The following is a 21,668-nucleotide window of genomic DNA, read 5'->3' on the forward strand; positions in this document are numbered from 1 at the left end:
AACACTATAGGTAGAAGCAGTACTTAATTTCTGGGCCCTACACCAGAATAATTAAATCAGAGTCTCTTTGGGTGGAGCCAAGATTTTTCTTAAGATTTTATTTATTTATTTGACAGAGAGAGACACAGTGAGAGAGGGAACACAAGCAGGCAGAGTGGGGGAGGGAGAAGCAGGCTTCCCGCCGAGCAGGGAGCCCGATGTGGGACTCCATCCCAGGATTCTGGGATCATGACCTGAGCTGAAGGCAGACGCTTAACCACTGAGCCACCCAGGAGCCCGGAGCCAAGATTTTTAAAAAACCCCATCAGACTAAAGGTAAGGGGCAGGTAGATTTGAAAATCATGATTCTAGATAGATGTTGAAGCTCAAATGCATTTCCATGTGGAGCTTGGAAGATACCCCAGTATCCATCCAATAAATTACTCTTAACTAATGTAGTTTCTATGCCAAAATTTTAGAATACATCATGAGTACTGCAGAGAAAGATAGCAAAGCAAACAGCAAACATATACCACTTTAAAGCAATGTTACATTTTAATAAGTTAGTTCAAAAAGAAATTTGTCACATACCTACACTGTGATTCTTTTAACCAGAAGTTTTAAAAAATAAGGGAAAAGACCTTGTAGTCCTATATGAATATACAAAATACATATAACTGAATTTGTGTAGTAGGAGTCTAAGTTTCAGGCCCAAGGGAATGCTAAACTTCATTTTTATAAACAAAACAAAACAAAACCTTGCTTACAGAACATAAGTTAATGGCAGAGTCCTAACAAAAACCCTTTTATCATACTGGGCTGTTGTAAAAAGTAAGTAGTTGGAGAAAGTGTCACATTATTTTTCACTTACATTTTTATCTGCATTTTTATTCACTATCCAAGTTATCTTAGAGATAATGTTAAATGAGGAGAGAAAGAACCAACAGAGGAATAAAAGAGAAATTAACATTTTCTTTGGTCCTTATTAGCGCAACAGAGAATTCAGCTTCAGATTATACTATTAGGAGTCCAACTTTGTCTTGGCTTAGTATATTTCCAGAATACATTCACATATACTCTTTCATCTGATCTAATGCTTTACTAACAAAATGTTTGTTTACCTCTTCATTTAAATATATTTGCAATATATGGGATCCTAAATATTTTTTCCTTTTATCCCCCACCTTTCACATCATCCTTGTCTAGCTGCAGTTTCAAATATTTTCTTTCTCATTCCTGCTGCCAAGGAACTTCAACATAGATAACAGAATTTGAGAGTCTTCCCCCCAACAATTTATTTCTTCTTTCACCCTGAGTATAAAACAATGCAACATTTCCCAGGCTTCTTCCTCTAGAGACCAATGCCAACAGTTGCTTCCTAAGTGTGATTAGCTTTCCCAGATGTTGATGAAACTCATGTTTTCATCAAATCCACTTACCCTATGTATGGAACCAGGTGCACTCTCACAGGGTTCACTTTATGGGAAAATGAACATCAGAAATTTATTTTTAAATGTACTTTTTTTTTTCTGAAAATAATTATCTTCCAAGTGTTGATTTTGTTAGATTTACTTGAAAATTTCTTCTGGCTTCATTTTTCCCTTTCAAGCCTTAGGCCAAATTTTTATCTTTTTCATTCTTTGACAAGCTTCTTATATTTCTTCTGGCATTTGCTATAGCTTTTTGATACACGAGAGGATTTAACCAGTTTTTTTTTTTAAGATTTTTATTTATTTATTTATTTATTTATTTGACAGAGAGAGAGAGCACAAGCAGGCGGAGTAGCAGGGAGAGGGAGAAGCAGGCTCCCCGCTGAGCAAGGAGCCCTATGTGGGGCTCGATACCAGGATCCTAGGCTCATGACCCAAGCCGAAGGCAGTTGCCCAACCAACTGAGCCACCCAGGCGCCCCAGGATTTAACCAGTTTTGACACAATTTCTTTTTACCTTATTTTTATAAACTCCTTCTATTTAACTTGTTCCAGAATTCTCTATATCCAAAGTAGGAAGGCACAGCATTGCATCACTCAGCTTTGTTATATATCGCTTTTCTTTTTTCCCTGCTGAGGAAGAATTATAGTTATACGTGCAAAGGGCATCTTCACATCGTCCAGATTGTGCCTATGTCCACCAATTTGATTGGTCAGGAAGATAATCATACTGGTTATAGTCAGCCAAACAATCTTCAATACAAACAATAAAGAATATCACTATGCCTCCATTCTTCAATGAGTTTGCTAATTTTTCTCATATTAACAGAGAAACCAGTTACTTTCTCCTTCAAGGTTCTCTCTGTGTATCTGTTCATCTGCATAACTTAACAACTTTCACTACAGACATGTTGTACCTTGAAATCAGAATCATCACTCAGTAGTTCTTTCCTGAAATATGGTTGTTATACATTTTGTTTAGTTGGTTGTTGTTATTTTTTTATAGTACATTTCAATTCTCTTGAATCTGCCACGAAGAACAGCAAAGGAAATTTTTTCTCTCAGTTCTCAAGGCTGTTTAGAACTCTATATTGGGCTCATGCACCACTTAATTTCTTGTGAAAAATTCTTTAGCATAGACCACCTAAGGTTTTTGGTTTTCCTATTACTTTGTTTCATTGTCTCATTCTAATGGTTTATACTCCAAAATAAATACTTTCTTTTGTCCTGTTTTTCAACAGTTAAAATTTCTCTTTTGATGAAATTTTAATGAGTCAGTAGCTTTATGGGTTTCTGCAAACCTTTATTTGTTTATTTTTCAAGACCTAGAGAAGTAAAAATTGACAGGGAATTCTTTCATCTTCTTATAGACAGATTCACTCTTTTCAAACAGCCTGGAACTTGTCCAAAATTTGTAGACAAGGAAGATTTTAATGTACTCTTATACTGGAGGAAAAGTATTGTGTTAATTTGCAGAAATTGTTGATTCTATTAGCTCAGAAATGATAACCAGATAATCTAAACAGAACACAGAAATAATCAAACTAAGCAAGCTAGAAAAATCCAAAAGAAAAGTGTTCTTTCCAATATTACTTTAAAAAACCTTTATTCAAATAACTATTCAATTGTGAAATATTCATCAAGTGCTTATTAATCACCTACTGTGCCAGAACTGTACAATTCCCTAGACACAGATTGGAGGAAGCTGTCCTCATGGGGCTTGTAGCCCTTTCTCTTTTAATCTTCACAAAGATTCTTTGAAACATGAAATTTGGCATTATTATGCCAATAATACATAAGAATAAAGATTCAATGTCTTGTCCATGGCCAAACTGGAGCTCAAACCTCCATATTCCTTTTGGGGACTTTTTCATATATAAAAATGCAATTTTATTGTCATTTTTGAAAAGACATGCTATCAAGATATTAAGAATAAACCAAGAAATGGATTGGAAGAACAAATATTGTTTAAATGTTTATGCTACCTAGAGCAATCGATACATTTAATGCAATCCCTATCAAAATACCATCCACTTTTTTCACCAAGCTAGAACAAATAATCCTAAAATTTGTATGGAACAAGAAAAGACCCCAAATAGCCAAAGGAATGTTGAAAAACAAAACCAAAGCTGGTGGCATCACAATCCCGGACTTCAAGCTCTTTACAAAGCTGTAATCATCAAGACAGTATGGTACTGGCAGAAAAACAGACACATAGATCAATGGAACAGAATAGATAACACAGAAATGGACCTCAACTCTATGGTCAACTCATCTTTGACAAAGAAGGAAAGAAGATCCAATGGAAAAAAGACAGTCTCTTCAACAAATGTTGTTGGGAAAATTGGACAGCCACATGCAGAAAAATGAAACTGGACCATTTCCTTACACCATACACAAAAATAGACTCAAAATGGATGAAAGGCCTAACTGTGAGACAGGAATCCAGCAAAATCCTTGAGGAGAACACAGGCAGCAACCTCTTCAACCTCAGCTGCAGCAACTTTTTGCTAGACAGGTCTCCAAAGGCAAGGGAAACAAAGGCAAAAATGAACTATTGGGACTTCATCAAGATAAAAACCTTTTGCACAGCAAAGGAAACAGTCAACAAAACCAAAAGACAACCGACAGAATAGGAAAAGATATTTGCAAATGTCTTATCAGATAAAGGGCTCGTATCCAAGAGCTATAAAGAACTTATCAAACTCAACACCCAAAAAAGCAAATAATCCAGTCAAGAAATGGGCAAGAGAGATGAACAGACATTTCTGCAAAGAAGACATCCAAATGGCCAACAGACACATAAAAAAATGCTCAACATGACTTGTCATCAGGGAAATACAAATCAAAACCACAATGAGATACCACCTCACACCAGTCAGAATGGCTAAAATTAACAAGACAGGAAATGACAGATGTTGGAGAGGTTGTGGAGAAAGGGGAACCCTCTAACACTGTTGGTGGGAATGCAAGCTGGAACAGCCACTCTGGAAAACAGTATGGAGGTTCCTCAAAAGGTTGAAAATAGAGCTACCCTATGACCCAGCAATTGCACTACTAAGCATTTACCCCAAAGATACAGATGTGGTGAAACGAAGGGGCACCTGCACCCCAATGTTCATAGCAACAATGTCCACAATAGCCAAATTATGGAAAGAACCCAAATGTCCATCGATAGACAAATGGATAAAGAAGAGGTGGCATATATATATATATATATATATATATACACGCACACACACACAATGGAATACTACTTAGCTATCAAAGAAAAAGAAATCTTGCCATTTGCACCCACGTGGATGGAACTAGAGGGTATAACTGAACTAAGTCAATCAGAGAAAGACAATTATCATATGATCTCACTCATATGTAGAATTTAAGAAACAAAACAGAGGATCATAGGGGAAGAGAGGAAAAAATAAAACAAGATGAAATCAGAGAGGGAGACAAACCATAAGAGACTCTTAATCAGGAAACAGACTGAGGGTTGCTGGAGGGGAAGGGGGGTGGAGGGATGGGGTAACTGGGTGATGGACATTAAGGAGGGCATGTGATGTAATGAACACTGTGTATTATATAAGACTGATGAATCACTGACCTCTACCTCTGAAACTGATAATACATTATATGTTAATTAATTGAATTTAAATTAAAAAAAGGAAAAAAAATAAGAGACAAAAAAAGAGACCCCCTCAAAAAAGTAAACCAAGAAAGAAAATAAAAGAAACGGAATCATTTGTTTGTTTGTTTGTTTTCCTTTCACTTGGATAATTTATACTATGAATTAATGAAACTCAATTGCTTATTTTGCAGCAATCTCTTCTGCAAGCAAAAAATCCATTGTTTCCTACTTGGATTCATCCCTTCATTCTTCAAATAATTTAGTGCCAGATGTGTATCATATACTATGCTTGGCTTCACTCCAACTTCTTTCAGGATAAATGAAAGAACCAGGACAGACTTTCTGGAACCCAGTTGTATATTCTTTCCATTAAATCCTTTCCATTTGCATCTTGGTGCATCTGACAGTTACACTTCATCCTAACAAAGCTGCATGTCATTATCTCTATTGGGTTTGCCTTTTCTGAAGCTGTAGTGTTCCTGGTTCTGTGGCATTATCAACCTACTTCTTATGCATTAGGTGATATCTTCATTCTTTGGTCCAATATAAATATATTATCTCCCTTGCACTGTAAAATTTTTATCCATCCACTCCAAAGCCTCTTTCACATAATGTAATTAATATGTCAAAATATCTATTTCAGGCTAATTTTCATGAAACTGAGTTCCATATTTACATTTTTATGAACAGCATTAGTTTTTACCTTCCAAGACATTTTATAATTCATAAAGAAAGATTAGATTTCCTCATTAGAATGCTTTAAGGACTTACTACATTGCTGTGGGTCCTATAGACACATAACAGCTCTATATTGCCAGATGAACTTTGATATTTTCAGGCTACCCTATCTTACATTGCCTCTTCATTCCCTGACCTTCTCCCTTTCTTCTCTACCCTCAACATCTGGCAAGACTGAGGAGTGGCTGAAAAATGGAAGGTAACAAAAACCACAATTCTTTTATTTTTCCTTTCACATGTCAAGGACTTCTTTTTATCTTTCTGTTTCTAGACATGGTGGATTCATCCTGCAGCTCAGTATGTGGGAGGCAAAGTAATAATGTGGAAGAGATGTGAAACTGGGAACTGATGGTGAGAGTAAAAGCACCCAGAATATCAAGATGGCAGTGGTGACAAACTCTCTTTGACCAAACCCTAGCCAGGCTCTTCTAAGTCCTCTTCTTGACTAAGCTACAACCTTGGCCTACAAAGACCTGAACAAAATGCTAATATAGTTTCTAACAGCTCAAGACCATATCCCTAGGATGCCCCTAACCCCTCCCCCCCTTAAAGTACCTGAGAAAACTCAAGGCTGCCAAAATAATTAACTGTTTATTCTAGCCAAGCTTTGAAGATAAGGTCTTCCAGTTTCTATGGGATAGTAGGAGCCTAACTTCAACAGGAACAGGTTACCAAACCCAAAGGGGTTTCACTGGACCAATCCCCCCCTCCCATTTTTTGTAATTTTAACTTCCCTGACTCAGTAAGGCCCCACTCATTCCCTGCCTTATCCCTCCTACTCCCTTCAAATCACCCAGTCACCTCTATACAAATCAAAATTGAGTTAAAGTCATGCTGAACTCTTTCCCTGTTATAATAGTATATTACCAATAAAAATCTGATCTTACAATTCAAAATTATTGTTTTAAAGATTTATTTATTTATTTGAGAGAGAGTGTGGATGCAAGTGTGCACTGCACACAGGGTGGAAGAGCAGAGGGGGAGGAAGAGGGAGAATCTTAAGCAGACTCCCCATTGAGCACAGACCTGACAGGGGGCTCAATCCCATGACCCTGAGATCATGACCTGAGCTGAAATCAAGAGTTGGTTACTTCACCGACTGAGCCACTCAGGTGCCCCTGATCTTACCATTTAAAGTAGTGTCCAATTTCCTTTATCTTTAAAAGCAGGAGCAGGTGGTGGCTATCAGGGAGGTGGCCAGCAATTATAGCTTATAGAATGTATATCACTCGTACCCAGCCCAGAGCCTCCATAACTCAGATCTTCACCACAGGCTACTGAGTCAGTTTTTGTTACTCTTTTTTTTTTTACAGATTCAAAAAAAAATGTTTGTAAGCTTGTGCTTTCAAAAGGAGACACTATTCACTATTCATCCTCATTGTGATGTCCAAGAAACCTAAATATTTGGTTCATAGCAGACACTTAAAAATGGTGAATGAAATCATATCAGAATAGGTATTTGATACACTTCAATTTCCTTATTCCATTAGAGCTCTAAATGCTGAATTTATTAACTTTTCAAATTCTAAGATCTAGCTAATACTCTTAGCTGTATAAATTCAGCTTTGAACTTGTTTTCTAGTTCTAGATACTTCCTCTACAGATTCTTTCCTCTGTTTTCTAGTTCTAAATTCTTCCTCTAGTTCTAGATTCTTTCTCTTTGTAGGAAGATTCTTCCTGTTCCTACATACTCAGTTGAAACAATTGTTATCTTGTCCCCTACTACAGAGTAATATGTTTATATTATATACAGTATATTTCAGAACATACATAAGTGAAATATAAAAGGTACATGAAATAAAGGATTCCAGGCTCAATTTAAAATCTAAATATAAAGACCATATTTAGAAAAGCAATGCAGAACAGATTGTAGGAATCACTTAAGAATATCTAAACCCACACGTTATTCTGAGAGTAAACAAAGGATTAGGAGAGCACTAGCCAGGAAGTTGCTGGGGAAAAGACTATAAATGGAATGTATTTGTCAAGTGAAGGATAAAGTAATAAAAATGTAACCCATAATTATTGTGAAATATAGCATTTGCTTTTGCTGGGTTATGACCAATAACCTTCTATTATTTCACATAGTTAAGGTCTAGCTAAAACACCAAACCAATTAAGACCTGCTGCACACTTCAAAGGGAATAAGCGATCATGACAAAGTTGACCCTTGAACAATTCAAGGGTTAGGATCACCAACTTTCCACAAAGCTGAAAATCCACATATAATTTTGACTTCCTCAAAATGTAACTACTAATAGCCTACTCTTTTTTTTTTTATTAAAGATTTTATTTATTTATTTGAGACAGAGAGAATGAGAGAGAGAGAGCACATGAGAGGGGGGAGGGTCAGAGGGAGAAGCAGGCTCCCTGCCGAGCAGGGAGCCCGATGCGGGACTCGATCCAGGGACTCCAGGATCATGACCTGAGCCGAAGGCAGTCGCTTAACCAACTGAGCCACCCAGGCGCCCATAATAGCCTACTCTTGACCAAAAGTCTTCCCAAACACTCGATTAACACATATTTTATATATGTATTATATATTGTATTCTTATAATAAAGTAAGCTAGAGAAAAGAAAATGTTAAACAAATCATAAGGAAAATACATTTATAGTGTCGTACTGTGAAAAATACATTTATAAGTGGACTTGCACAGTTCAAACCCATCTTGTTTTAAGGTCAACTATATTATTCAAGTTGTAAGGCCTCTAATATGATTCCTAAGAAATCTTCTGGTTCAAGAAATTGAGAAAGAAAATGGAAGGGAGAATAAAAATTATGGGAAAATGAAAAAAAAAAGTTTCTACAATTTTTTTTCACACAAGACTTCGTTTTGACCAACTGTTCACAAAGTAAGTTAGAAGTGATTTAAAATCAGTTACTACCCAAGTCCATTAAAAAGTGCTGGAAATATTTGAAGCACATACTTCATAGAAAGGTCACATTTTTAGCCTGCTCAGGGTAACTTATTGGGTTGCCTTCATTTCTGCCCCTTGATGAACCAGATAATGACAAAACTATCATAAGCTAATAAAGATAAATGTTGAAGTTCACTTCTGATATATGTAGTTGCCATTATGTGGAAATATGAATGAATGAAAGATGAATTAAATTATAAATCAATATAACTGCATTTTGTTCAACTATCAGAAACTTATCCTATACATATTAGTCAGGGTTCTTGAGAGAAACACAACCAGTAACATGTATTAAAGATAGATACAGAGACAGAAAGAGATAGAGAGAAAGGAAGAGAGTAAGGGAGAGAGAGATTTATTCTGAGTTACATGATTATGGAGGCTGAGAAGTCCTATAATCTGCTACCTGCAACCTGGAGGCCCAGGAAAGCTGGTGATGTAATTCCATCTGAATAGAAAGGCCTGAGAATGAAGGAAGCTGACTGTATAAATCCTAGTCTGAGGGCAGAAAAAAATAAGATGAGATGTTCCAGCTCAAGTAATGAGGCAGGAAAAAAAAAGGACAGATTCCTCTTTCCTTTGTCTTTTGTTCTATTCAAGCCCTCAATGGATTGGATGATGCCCACCCACAATGAGGAGGACAATTTACTAAGTCCACCAAGTTAACTGCTAGTCTCATCTGGAAACACTCTCACAGACACACTCAGAAATGTTTAATCTGGGCACCAGGGCTAGTTAAGTTGACACGTAAAATTAACCATCACACTTACATTCACATATTTGATGAAAGATACCTCTTAAATAACAGGAAATTATGATCTGTCATCAAGAAAAAAAAAGGACCCATAGAAATAGACTCAAGATGACTTAGATATGGAATAAGCAGATAAGGATTGTAAAAGTTTTCTTAAGTATTGTCAAGAACTCAAAGAAAAAGATGGCCATACTAAACAAAATGGGGACTCTCAGCAGAGACATGGAAGATACAATAAGGAACCAGATTAAGAGGTTCAAGATGGCAGCACAGGAAGATCCCGAACTCACTTTTTCCCATGGACAAAACCAATCTACAGCTACATATGGAACAATTTCCTCTGAAAAGAACTGAGAATAAGTTGAACAGCCCCTCCACAAAAAAAGATAAAAGGGCCGTATCAAAACAGATTGGAGAGGTACACATGAAATCTCCTCAAAACCCACATTAGTCATGGTGAGCCACAAGCAGGAGGGATCTTACAAACACAGAACTTCTCCCTGAGGAGGGAGGGATTTGTGCTCCACATCAGGTACCCAAACCCTTGGGACCTGCACTGGAGGGATGAGCCTCCAAAATAACTGGTTTTGAAAATTAACAGGCTTGTATCCAATAGAACCAGAGTTGTATGGAATAGAGAGTCTGCTCTTAAAGGGCTCATATGCAGAATCACTCATCCTGGGATCTGGTGCAAAAGCAATAGTTTGAAAAGTCTAGACCACATGTGAAGGAAATTCATTTGTTAATCTTAAAAGTATCTACCAGAGGGCAAAAGCCTATAGAGACTCTCCGCAGGGACAGAAATGATGGTGGGCATCTTTTTACATTTTCCCACCACCTTTTTAGCACCAAGGCTGGTGGGCACCATTTTTGCACTCTAGCTAGTGCTGCCCCCTGCACTGCTGCCAGGGTGGCAAGAAAGAACCCACCCCACCAAGCGGCTTTCTTGGCTCAATCATAACCCCCACACCACTACTGCTCTCATGTCAGAGGTGATGGGCAAGTGCCCTGCCTCCATGTGCCACAGCTGCAGCCCCACCAGAAGTGGTAGGTGAGTGCCCCATCCACCCACACCACTGCCATGGTCCCACCAGAAACAGCAGGTAAACACCCTGCCCCTTACACCTCCCTGCCAAGCCAGAGGATACATGCAGCCCACACAGGGGATACCCCCTGAGCCCTGAGTGCCACACTTTGGTGGAGGGAAGGAATGCATTTCTGGAGCTCAGGGGTCTAAAACAATCAGAGAGACAATCTGAGAGGTAACCAAGAACTAAGGCATGGTTAAATAGTAGGGTTCACCTTCCACATGAGGTCACCCCTTTAAAACTGGAAGAGATAGCTCTTTTGCTTAACACATAGAAACAAATGTAGAGGGACAAGCAAAATGAGGAAACAGAGAAATATATCTCAAATGAAAGAACAAGATAAAACCCTGGGGTGGTGGGGGGGGGACAAAATGAAATGGAGATAAGTAATCTACCTGAAAAGAGTTAAATGTAATGGTCATAAGGATGCTCACCAAACTCAGGAAAAGACAGTATGAACACAGCAAGAACTTCAACAAAGAGAACAAAAATATAAGAAAGTACCAAACAGAAATAACAGAGCTGAAGAATTTAATAACCTAAAAATACACTAAATACACTAAAGGGGTCCAACAGCAGACTAGTTGAAGCAGAAGAACAAGTCAGTCATCTGGAAGACAGGGCAGTAGAACTTACCCAAATAAAACAGCAAAAGGAAAAAAGAATGTTTAAAAATATTATGAATGAATATTAAGGGACTTAGGGGAAGACAAACAGAATAACATTTGCATCATAGGAGTTCCAGAAAAAGAAGAAAGGGGCAGAAAACATATTTTTAAAAAAATGGCTAAAAATTTCCTAAACCTGGGGAAAGAAATGGACATAAAAATCCAGGAATCCCAGAAAATTCCAAACAATGAACCCAAAGAGACCCACACCAAGGCACATAACTAAAATGTCAAAAGTTAGTTTTGATGGGCCAGGGGGCTGCCCTGAGGAGGTGGCGAGGGGAGGGCTGGGCCAGCCAGAGGGTGGGCGACTATGCCCAACTTCTGTGCTGCCTCCAACTGCATGGAGAAGAGCATGCAGTGGGACCTGGCCTTCTTCAGGTTCCTGCCAGATCTGGCCAGATGCCAGAAGTGGGTGGAGAATTGTAGGAGAGAGGACTTAGAAGATAAAACACCTGATCAACTAAATAAACATTATTTATTATGTGCCAAACACTTTGAGACCTCTATGATTTGTAGAACTATACATTTTGCCGAGGCATCTGAAAACGAAAGAATAATTGGGTTATTTTATTTCTCAAATTAATTGAAGCAGATACTTGTGAAGTCATTGGGAGAATCCTTATAGTACAGTTCTTCAAGATAATGCAATACCAACCATATTTTATCTTACCAGTCACTTGAACAATCCATATAGTGGACACAGAAAACGAATAAAAGAATTGAGTGAAGGTGAAATCAGGACACTGAAACAGAAAAAAAAAATTGATGAAACTTCTGAACAGGAGCCAAAACATAAAGAAATAAACAACAGTAAAGCTCAGAACCCCAGTGCAGAGGAAGGGGGTGAAGAACAGGATGAGGACATTTTACCTTTAACCCTTGAAGAGAACGAAAACAAAGAATACTTAAAATCTTTATTTGAAATTTTGATTCTTATGGGAAAACAAAACATACCTCTGGATGGGCATGAAACTGATGAAATCCCAGAGGGTGTCTTTACTCCTGGTGACTTTCAAGCACTACTGGAGTGCCAGATAAATTCTGGTAAAGAGGTTCTGAGAAAGCGCTTTGAGATAACAGTGGTTAACACATTGTTCTGCTCGAAAACACAGCAGAAACAGATACTAGACATCTGTGAGAGATGCACTGGGGAGGAAACCCTCAGGGAAGTGAGAGACTCTCTCTCACTTCTTTTCCATCACCACTGATGACCTAGCGGAGATAGCAGGGGAAGAACACTTTCCTGTGTTGGTGAGGTTTATTGATGAATCTCATAACCTGAGAGAAGAATTTGTGGGCTTCTTGCCTTATGAAGCTGATGCAGAAATTTGGGCTGTGAAATTGCACACTACGATAACTCAGAAGTGGGGGTTAAACATGGGGTATTGTCATGCCAGCCTTACACTGTGTCCAGTGGGTTTTCTTCCAAAATGTTGCTTCTAGTCTTTTAGAGAAATATCCCCAAGCTGTTTACACACTTTGCTCTTCCTGTGCCTTAAATATGTGGTTGGCAAAATCAGTGCCTGTTGTGGGAGTATCTGTTGCATTAGGAACAATTGAGGAATTTTGTTCTTTTTCCCATTGATCTCCACAACTGCTTTTGGAGCTTGACAATGTAATTTCTGTCCTCTTTCAGAACAATGAGGGAAAGGGTAAAGAGCTGAAGGAAATCTGCCATTCTCAGTGGACAGACAGAAATGATGTTTTGAAATGTTAGTGGACCCCGTACAAGCACTTGTTTTGTTTAGATGGTATAAATAGTGATACAAATATTAGATGGAATAACTATAGCTGGTAGAGCTTTTGTACTCTGTAGTGCAGTAACAGATTTTGATTTCATTGTTACCATTGCTGTTCTTAAAAATGTTCTATCTTTTACAAGAGGCTTTGGGAAAAATCTCCAAGGGCAAACCTCAGATGTCTTCTTTGCAGCCAGTAGCTTGACGACAGTGCTGCATTCACTAAATGAAGTGATAGAAACTATTGAAGTGTCTCATGAATTTTGGCTCGAAGAAGCCACAAATTAGGCAACTAAACTTGATATTCAGATGAAACTCCCTGGGAAATTCTGCAGAGCCCAGCAAGGTAACCTGGAATCTCAGCTCACCTCTGAGAGTTACTATAAAGAAACTCTAAGTGGGGCGCCTGGGTGGCTCAGTCGGTTAACTGGATGCCTTCGGCTCAGGTCATGATCCTGGAGTCCCCGGATCGAGTCCCGCATCGGGCTCCCTGCTCAGCAGGGAGTCTGCTTCTCCCTCTGACCCTCCCCCCTCTCATGCTCTCTGTCTCATTCTCTCTCTCAAATAAATAAATAAAATCTTTAAAAAAAAAAAAAAAAAAAGAAACTCTAAGTGTTCCAACAGTGAGACACATTATTCAGGAACTGAAAGATATATTCTCAGAACAGCACCTCAAAGCTATTAAATGCTTATCTCTTGTATCCTCTGTCATGGGACAGCTCAAATTTAACACACCGGAGGAGCACCATGCTGACATGTAGTGACTTGCCCAATCCTGACACACTCTCAGCTGAGTTGCATTGCTGAAGAATCAAGTGGAAACACAAAGGGAAAGATTTAGAGCTTCCATCCATCATTTATTAAGCCCTGCATCTACCAGACATCAAGTTTTTTCCTAATGTTTATGCATTGCTAAAAGTTCTATGTATTCTTCCTGTGGTGAAGGTTGAGAATGAACGCTATGAAAATGGGCGAAAGTGTCTGAAAGCATACCTGAGGAACACTTTGACAGACCAAAGGTCAAGTAACTTGGCTTTGCTTAACAAATTTTGATATAAAACATGATCTGGATTTAATGGTGGGCACATATATCAAATTCTATACAACTAAGTCAGAGCTTCCTACAGATAATTCAGAAACCATTGAAAGTACCTAAGAGACTTTTAAAGTAGGCTTTCTCTTATGTTTGATATTTGGAAAAATCTGTAAGAAATTTGAAAACACCTTACAGAAAAGATGTCAGGTGTACGTAGGCCACTTAATCACTGAATATCTTGACCTATCAACCTCTCATTGAGTACATTAGCCATTGATAACCTGCCTATTTAAATGGCCCCTGTTTAAATTCTCATGCTTTGGAGACATACCTGCTCTTCCAGAAGATAGCATCAAAAGTGCCACATTACAATTCTATGAGATCTTTGCTAATGGCACTTGGGAATTGTTTTAATTAAGTCATTTTAGACATAACATTTATTATCACTAGATCCAACTGTCAGGTATTGAGTTATCAGTTCTTAAAAGGTATAGATTTTGAAGAGGTGTGGGAGGAAGGAATACATTTTATAAAATGTTGCAATGAATCTCAGGAGTGACCTCTGAATAGTAGTAGTGTTAGTATGTTAAAAATCTGTAATGGACAGTTAAGGGAGTTACCAGAGAGAGAGAGAGAAATATGTAAGCTTGCCCAGCAAGGATTGCAGTGTGGATTTAGTCTTCATCAAATGAACTTAAAAGAACAAGTTACACTTAAAGTTTGAATGGGAGAGCCTGCCATTGTTCCACATTGGGTTGTTGCTGTTTACATTACTTTGTTGAGCCTACATCTTCATAAGCTCTTTAGCAAGTATACGTTGAACACCTACATCTTCATAAGCTTTTTAGCAGGTGTATGTTGAACACCTCTGTTCATGGTCAAGACAGGATCAGAGGCCATGGATACTGACAACTGATTTGTCTGCTTTCATCTTTTTCCATGACTATATCTACTGCCTCATCTTATTTATAAACAAAACCTAGAAAACCTACAAAAATAAGTGTTTTGTGGTTTATCTAGGAATAATACAGAAAATATTGCTGTTATTTTGGGTGAAGAAAATCAATTTTGTACAGTTTATTTCAACCTAACTAAAATGTGAATTTTGTTAAAAAAAAAAAGTTAAAGATAAAAAGAGAATCTTAAAAACAACAACAACAAAAACTTGTTACATATAAGGGAACCCCCATAAGACCATCAGCAGATTTCTTAGCAGAAACTTTGCAGGCTAGAAGAAAGTGGCATGATATTCAAAATACTAAAAGAAAAAAAAACCTTCCCAACAAGAATACTTTGCCTAGCAAGATTATCATTACAGAGCTGAAAAAAAAAAAATACTTTTTCAGGCAAATACAAACTAAAAGAGTTCACCATCAAAAAACCAGCCCTACAAAAAAAAGTAGAAGTGATTGCTTTAGGTTGAAAAGACAGGGTAGTAATTAGCAACAAGAAAATATATGTAAGCAAAAAACTCCCTGGTAAAGGTAAGTATATAATAAAGGAGGTGAATTAATCATTTTTAAAGCTAGTATGAAGGTCAAAAAGACAAAAGTAGTAAAAACAACTATACCTACAATAATTTGTATATAAAACAAACACCTATAAAAAAAAAAACAAAAAGGACAGTGAGAAAAAGAACCTAAGCATAATACTACAGAGTTATCGAGCCATAAGGGAAAAAAAGGAGAGAAGAATAAAGGAAAAGAGAGAAAGTACAAAACAGCAAGAAAACAACAAAATGTCAATAAGTACATACCTATAAATAATTAAGTGTGAATAGACAAAATTTTACAATCAAAATATACAGAGTGGCTAAATGGATAAAAAAACAAGACCCATCTATATGTTGCTTACAAAAGAGTCACTTCAGATGGAAGGACACACACTGACTGAAAGAGAAGGAAAGGAAAACGACAATTCATACAAATGGAAATGAAAAGAAATCTGGGGAAGAGAAATTTAGAAAAAAAATAGACCTTAAAACAAAGACTGTAATAAAAGACAAAGATGGGTACTATAGAATCATACAGGAGTCAATCCAATAAGAAGACATAACATTTGTAAATATTTAAGTACCCAACATAGAAGAACCTAAATATAAAAGTGAATACTAACAGAAATAAAAGAAATAGACAGCAATACAATAATATTAGGGGACTTCAATACAACATTTACTTCAATGGATAAATCATCTACAGAGAAAATCAATTAAGAGTTATTCGCCTTAAATGACACATTAGACTGGATAGATATAATAGATGTATACAAAATATTTCATCTAAAAGTAGCAAAATGCATATTCTTCTCAAGAACACGTGGAACATTCTCTAGGATAGATCATATGTTAGGTCACAAAACAAGTCTTAGTAAGCCTAAGAAGACTGAAATCAATCAAGAATCATGTGCGATCACAATGGTATAAATTTACAAATCAATTACAAAAAGAAAACGAAAAGTCACAAATATGTGGAGATAAAACAACATGCTACTGTAAACCAATGGGTCAAAAAAGAAACCAAAAAATACTTGAGACAAAGGGAACATAGCAAAATGTATGGGGTGCAGCAAATCTGTACGAAGAGTGAAGTTTATAGCAATAAAGGCCTCTCCAGAAACAAGAAAAATCTCAAACAACATAAATTTATACCTAAAGGAACTAGAAAAAGAATTAAGAAAAACAAAGCCCAAAGTTAGTAGAAGGAAATAATAAATATTAGAACAGAAATAAATGAAATACATTAAAAAGACAATAGAGAAGGTCAATTAAACTAAGAATGTTTATTTGAAAAGATAGACAAAATTGGTAAACCTTTAGCCAGACTGATCAAGAAAAAAAGGGAAAGGGCCTAAGTAAATAAAATCAAAATGAAAACTGAGAAGTTAGAATCAATGCCATAGAAATACAAAGAATCATAAAAGATAGCTATGAATCATTATAAGCCAACAAATTATACAACCTGGAAAAAATGGTTAAATTTCTCAAAACTTCCAACCTACTAACACTGAATCATGAAGAAATAGAAAATCTAAACAATGAATAAAGATAAAGAGATTGACTTAGTAATCTAACCCTTCCAACACAGAAAAGCCCAGAACCAAATAGATTCACTGGTAAGTTCTACCAAACATTTAAGAATTAATGCCAATCTTTTTTAACTCTTCCAAAAAACTGAAGGTAAGGGAACACTCCCAAACTCATTTTCTGAGGTCCGCATTAACTTGATACCAAAACCAGTCAAAGACAACACACACACACACACATTACAGACCAGTACCCCTGATGAACATAGATGCAAAAATCTTTTACAAAATGCTAGCAAGCCAAATTCAACAATACATTTAAAGGATTATAGACCATGATCAAGTGGGATTTATTCCAGGGATGCCTGGATGGTTCAACATCTGCATATCAATTAATGTGATATGCCACATTAGCAAAATGAAGAATAAAATCATATGATCATCTCAATAGATGCACAAATTTAATGAAGTCTGACATTCATTTATGATAAAAATTCTCAAAAAAGTGGGTATAGATGGAACATACCCCAACATAATAAAGGCTATATAGGACAAGCCGACAGCTAACATCATACTCAATGACAAAAACCTAAAAGCTTTTCCCTTACAATCAGGAACAAGACAAAGATGTCCACTCTTGTCACTTTTATTAAAAGAGTAGTGGAATCCTTGCCAGAGCAATTAAACAGGAAAAGAAATACATGTCATTCATATTGGAAGGAAGAAGCAAACTATCACTATTTGTGGATGACATGATTATATAGAGAGAGAACACTAAAAACTCCACCAAATAAAACCTGGTAGAGCTAAAAAAAAAAAAAAGCAAATTTAGAAAAGTTACAGCATACAAAATCAATATACAGCTATCTATTGCATTTTTATACACTAACAGCAAACTATCAGAAAGAGAAATTAAGGAAACAATCCCAATTATAGTTGCATCAAAAGGAATAGAATAACGAGTTATAAATTTAACCAAGAATGTCAAAGGCCTATACTCTGAAAACTGTAAGACATTGATGAAAGAAATTGAAGACTCAAATAAATGAAAATGTACACTGTGCTCATGGATTGGAAGAATTAATATCATTAAAATGTCCATACCACCCTAAGTAATATACAGATTCAATGCAATCCCTATCAAAATTCCAGTGGCATTTTTCAAAGAAATAGAACAAACATCCTAAAATGTGTTTGGAACCAAAAAAATCCCAAATAACCAAAAAAATCTTGAGATAGAAGAATAAAGCTGGAAGCATCACATTCCCTGATTTAAACTACACTACAAAGCTATAGTATTCAAAACAGTGTGGTATTGGCATAAAAACAGACAGATGGATCAATAAAACAGAATAGAAAGTCCAGAAATCAACCCAAGCATATATGGTCAATTAATTTATGACAAAGAGGCAAGAATATACTATGGGGAAGAGATAGTCTCTTCAATAAATGGTGTAGGGAAAACTTGACATCCACATGCAAAAGAATGAAACTAGATTACTATCTGACACCATACACAAAAATTAACTCAGAATGTATTAAAGGATATAAAACCAGAAACCATAAAACTTCTGGAAGAAAACATCTCTTAACACCTCCGTCGTGGTGGTGGTGGTGGTGGTGGTGCTGTGTGTGAGTGGGTGTCGGATCTGACATCAAAGGCAATGTCAACAAAAGCAAAACAAGTAAATGGGACTACATCAAACTAAAAAGCTTCACACAGCAAAGGAAACCATCGACAAATTAAAGAAGCAACTTACTGAATGGGAGAAGATATTTACAAATTATATAACTGTTAAGGGGTTAATACCCAAAATATATAAAGAACTTATACAACTCAATAACAACAACTCCAATTACAAAATGAACAGAGGATCTAAACTGACATTTTCCCACTGAAGAATACAGATGGCCAACAGGTACATGGAAAGATGCTCATCACTAATCATCACAGAAATGCAAATCAACACCACACTGTGATATCACCTCACACCTGTCAGAATGGCCATCATCAAAAAACAAAAAAATAACAAGTGTTGGCAAGGATGTGAAGAAAAGGGAACTTTGTGCACTGTTGGTGGGAATGTAAATTGGTACAAGCACAATGAAAAACAGTAAGGAGTTTCCTCAAAAAATTAAAAACAGAACTACCATATGATCCAGCAATTCCACGTTTGGGCATATATCTGAAGAAAAACAAAACACTACTTTGAAAAGACATATGCAGGAGCACCTGGGTGGCTCAGTTGGTTAAGTGACTGTCTTCAGTTCAGGTCATGATCTCAGGGTCCTGGGATTGAGCCCCACATCGGGCTCTCTACTCAGCAGGGAGTCTGCTTCTCCCTCTCCCTTTGCTCATGCTTGCTCTCTCACACTTGCTCACTCTTTCTCTCAAATAAATAAAATCTTAAAAAAAGAAGAAGAAGAAAAGACATACGCACCCCATGTTCATTGCAGCATTACTTACAATAGGCAAGATATGGAAACAACCTAAGTGTCCATTGATAGATGAATGGATAAAGAAGATGTAGTATATATACACAATGGAATATTATTCAGCCATATAAAAAATGAATTCTTGCCATTTGTGACAACATGGATAGAACTTGTGGGTATTATGCTAGGTGAAATAAGTCAGAGAAAGACAAATACCATATGATTTCACTTACATGTGGAATCTAGAAGAAGAAAACAAATGAACAACAAAATGAAGAAAAACATAGATACAGAAAAGATTGGTGTTTGCCAGAGATGAGGGGTTGGAAGGTGGGCCCAATGGGTGAAAGGGATCAAGAGGAACAAACTTCTAGTTATAAAATAAATAAATCCTGCATATGTAATGTAAAGCATGGTAACTATAGTCAATCATATTGTATTACAAATTTGGGGGGGTGGGGGAGGATCAAATGGAAATATTAGAACTGAAAATGTAACACCTAAAATGGAAAAAATCACTGGACAGGCTAAATAGCAGATTGATTTAAAGGTCAATAACTTGAAGACAGAGCCATAGAAATTATCCAATTTTAAGAAAAGAGTAAAAGAATGAAAACACAAACAAAACTCAGCGATCTGTTGGGCAATATCTAGAGTTCCAGCATATATTCAGTTGGATTCCTAATTATAAGGGGGGGAAATGGATAAGAGAAGAAATTTAAAAGAAAAATTGCTAAAATATAACCAAATTTGGGGGGAAATGTGAACTAACATATCCATGAAACTCAGAGAACCCAAGCTAGAAAAATACAAAGAAAACTAAATAGTATAGACTAACTGCAGAAAACCAAAGATAAAAAGATATCTTAAAAGCAATGATAGCTTACTACCATCAGACAAAAATGGAGATAAAAGTTATGTCTTTAATGTGTTAGGAATGACATTTAAAAATGAAGGCAAAATAAATATATTTTCAGAGTAATAGAAGCTGAAAGAATTTACTGCCAGCAGATTTGCACTTTAAGATACGCAAAACGAAACTCTTCACCCTGGATGGGAGGTGACACTATATAAAACTCAAATGTCCAAGAAAGAATGAAGTCATGTGGAATTGTGCACATAGGAGTAAATATAAAAGTTATTTTTCACCTTGTCTTAATATCTATAAAAGACAACTAACTCTGTAAGGCCAAATTTTATTTTATTTTAATTCAATTACCCAACAAATAATACATCATTAGTTCCAGATGTAGTGTTCAGCAATTCATCAGTTGCCAATAACACCCAGTGCTCATCACATCACGTGCCCTCCTTAATGCCCATCACCCAGATACTCCTTCAGCAACCCTGTTTGTTTCTCATAGTTAAGAGTATCTCATGGTTTCCCTCCCTCTCTGATTTCTTCACATTCAGTTTTCCCTCCCTTCCCTTATGATCATCTGCAGTTTCTTATATTCCACATATGAGTGAAACCATATGACAATTGTCTTTCTCCAATTGACGTATTTCACTTAACATAATACCCTCCAGTTCTATCCACATCAATGTAAATGGTAAGTATTCATCCTTTCTGATGGCTGAATAATATTCTGTTGTATATATATACCACATCTTTATCCATTCATCTGTTGATGGACATCTAGGCTCCTTCCACAGTTTGGCTATTGTGGAAATTGCTGCTATGAACATTGGGGTGCAGGTGCCCCTTCATTTCATCACATCTGTATCTTTGGGGTAAATACCTAGTATTGCAATTGCTGGGTTGTAGGGTAGCTCTATTTTCAACTTTTTGAGAAACTTTCATACTGTTTTCAAGACTGGCTATTCCAGCTTGTATTCCCACCAACAGTGTAAGAGGGTTCTCCTTTCTCTAAATCCTTACCTACATTTGTTGTTTCCTGTCTTGTTAATTTTAGCCATTCTGACTGGTGTGACATGGTATCTCATTGTGGTTTTGATTTGTATTTCCCTGATGACAAGTCATGTTGAGCATTTTCCACATGTCTGTTGGTCATTTGGATGTCTTCTTTGCAGAAATGTCTGTTCATGTCTTCTGCCCATTTATTGACTGGATTATTTGTTTTTTGGGTGTTGAGTTTGAGAAGTTCTTTATAGATCAGAGATACTAACCCTTTATCTGGTAAGATATTTGTAAATATCTCCCATTCTGTCAATTGTCTTTGGTTTTGTTGACTGTTTCCTTTGCCATGCAGAAGCTTTTTATCTTGATGAA

At 36.6% G+C, this 21,668-nt stretch overlaps 1 pseudogene; it reads left to right on the forward strand.

Annotated features, from left to right (window-relative positions):
* The first annotated feature begins 11,513 nt into the window (after window positions 1–11,513).
* LOC110582666 lies at window positions 11,514–14,098 on the forward strand (annotated as a pseudogene).
* The last annotated feature ends 7,570 nt before the right edge of the window (window positions 14,099–21,668 follow it).

Source organism: Neomonachus schauinslandi, chromosome 1, assembly GCF_002201575.2.
Source record: "Neomonachus schauinslandi chromosome 1, ASM220157v2, whole genome shotgun sequence".
Classification (NCBI taxonomy): Eukaryota; Metazoa; Chordata; class Mammalia; order Carnivora; family Phocidae; genus Neomonachus; species Neomonachus schauinslandi.